We start from the raw sequence: 2,987 nt of genomic DNA on the forward strand, positions 1-2,987 counted from the left end.
ATTACGAGCTTTGTAAAGTTCAAGAAGAAAGTTGTTGAATGAGTTGCACATTCTACTTTTTTTTTTATCTGCAACATTGTGAAAGGTATGATGTCACTACTTACGGAAAAAAATGAATAAATAAAAAGCTTCAGTCAGTCCTTCCCGTTGATGATGATAATGACTATAATACCTCAATATCACGTAATCATCCCTATTTTGAGCAACGAGTTTAATTTCCTCAAGGGAGCCATGTGGTGAGCTGGGGCGCTTTCGACAAGACTTTTGTGTATCCGTCATAATCATCTGTCTAACGGATCCGCTCCCGCTGTCAGTCAGTGCTTATCGCCACGCACGGTGTGAACTGTAACACCGCAGCTGTTGGGTTGATGATAGCACAGGCGGATGCTCGCCGCTGAGAACTGAAGCCCGTATTTTGAAACACTTTGGGTTCTCATCAGAATTATAAAGTCCACAAAGATTATTAGTCGTCTTCTCAAGTGTGTTTCCTTTTCCCTACTGGTGGTGCTGAATTCTTGTTACATCATCACTATAACATTACGATTTTGAAACTGTGGCCTCCTATTAGAATTATAAAGCTCACAAAGATGATTATTACTCGTCTTTTCATGTGCGTTTTCCTCTCCTTACTGATGGTGCAGAATTCTTGTTAAATTATCACAATAGAATTATGATTTTGAAACGCTGCGGCTTCTCATCAGAATCACAAAAACCACAAAGTTGGGTTTTCATGTGTGTTTGTCTTTCCTTACTAATGGTGCAGAATCCTTGTTAAATTATCGCTACTGAATTACGATTTTGAAACTGTGGGCTCTTAACAGAATCCCAGAGACCACAAAGATAATTAGCTGGGTTTCCATGTGTGTTTTGTCTTTCCTGATAGATGGTGCAGAATTTTTGTTAAGCCATCACTAGCATTACGATGACGTCCACCTCAACCTTTTACTAACATGGTGCACTAGAGCCTGGTATATGAAACTAGTCGACTTAAGAAAACACCGGAAACAGACTCTATTATCAGTGGTCGAGACGCTTATCTAACGTTTAGCCCTCAGTGGCGTGTGTGCGTCCTTCGCTACGGCCACCGAAAATTGTTTGCTTGGAGGTAAAGGAGACGAACATGAGAATAGGAAGTTAATTTGATCCTTTTTTGAGGGAGATTACAGAAAAAAATAAGCGAGTCTAGTAAAAAAACAAACATTAATAATAATAATAATAATAATAATAATAATGATAAGAAAAAGAAGAAGAAAAGTGTCTAAAAACTGTTGATGATTAAAGAAAAAAAAATGTCTAACAAAAAGAGTTAATATTGTCGTCTCAGAAAACAAACAAACAAACAAACAAACAAATAAATAGATAAATAAATAAACAAATAAAATACCACGTAGGTTTGTAGAGGTTGAAGTATAGTAAAAGCTATAAACAGTAAAACATGCAAGAAGGTGATCCGGGGACTACAGCTCCCATGAGGCTCTGCAGGCAGTGGGACCAGCGAGGGAGAGTGTGGCAGAACCTCGATTCCTCTCAACCATATCGGCATCTTTATATGGCTCTCCTATTTGTATCATGCTCCGGTGGAAGTCGCAGGGGGGGTTCTGAAGGTGTTTTAATGATTCCAGGGATGGTTTAACACGGATTTTGCATTAGGAACAGGAAAAAAGCACACAGAAGCTTGACTTATCATCTCTGTGGCCTTTGAAAATAGTTCCGGTGAGAGCCCAAAGTGTTTAAATCATCTATAATCTTAAAGTAACATTAGCATTTTCATCCGGATAAGTCAATTTAGTTTAGGTTAAAATAGGTTAATAAATTTCACGGCTGATTCCTTCACTGTAGATAAGTAAATAAGTAGTCACAAAATGAGTAATATAAGGCTATGTTTAGTAATCCATGATACCACTGATGACCTTCCCATACACGTCCTGCTTCTGATGCCACATTCCTGTTTTGCTTGCACTGCGCAGCCCATCATTTTCAGGCAGGATAGTCGGGGCAGGAAGGGCACGGCAGAGTCACAGTTATGTGGTATTTCATCTTGGGAAGTCACGCAAGCTGGTGAGCCAACCTAACCTCTGATAAACCCGTTTTCTTTGACAGCGAAAAAGTCACGTTTAGGGATTCCTCATGTATTTTTTTCCTATCTTACCCAAGAATCTATAGGGAAAGGACTCTCTAATATAAATAATTAACTGCCTGTTTTTTGTTGTTTTTATTCTGCTTTTTTTTTTTTTGGAGTTTAGATGATCGTTGTATTAAGTGAGGTCGTGAAAAGATAAGTGTGTGTGTGTGTGTGTGTGTGTGTGTGTGTGTGTGTGTGTGTGTGTGTGTGTGTGTGTGTGTGTGTGTGTGTGTGTGTGTGTGTGTGTGTTGGTAAAGCAAATGTCGCGAGTTTTAATTTTTTTTTCTTTTTGTATAGTAAGGAAAGTAACTGATTTAAGTATATTGTTTTAATTTCCATCGCTTTATTTTTCCAGGCATCCTGCGTGACAGCATCAGTATTAGTCTGGCAGAGATAAGCTGGGAGATCCAGTGAGGCGAAACAAGGCTGGGCAGCGCCGCCTCTCACACCCAGCCGCTGTCAGAGGCTCTGGTTAAAGTTGCACTGGTTTTTAAGGGTGTTTTTACGATTCTAGTGACCGATGAACAAGATTTGTACAATATTAACAGGAGAAACATTCTTGAGAACCCGGCTGATCATCACTGTGGCCTCTGAAAACAGTCGTAGTGAGAGAGCAAAGCGTTTCTGATTGCAGGCCGCTCGACGCGTGACACCAAAACACGTTAACCTTTTCTGCCTCACCGGCGCCGCATCCTGGAGGCTGTGAGAGGGACGCGTAATGCAACACTTCAACGCCCATGAGCACACAAGGTTACGTATATCCAAGCCTGCACTTGCAAACTCTAGGCTTTCATAAAGACTATTTTCAGATGTCACACAAATAACTTATCGGGTTCCTATAGAAGTTTTCTTATTGACCACGCGG

Source organism: Scylla paramamosain, chromosome 42, assembly GCF_035594125.1.
Source record: "Scylla paramamosain isolate STU-SP2022 chromosome 42, ASM3559412v1, whole genome shotgun sequence".
NCBI lineage: Eukaryota > Metazoa > Arthropoda > Malacostraca > Decapoda > Portunidae > Scylla > Scylla paramamosain.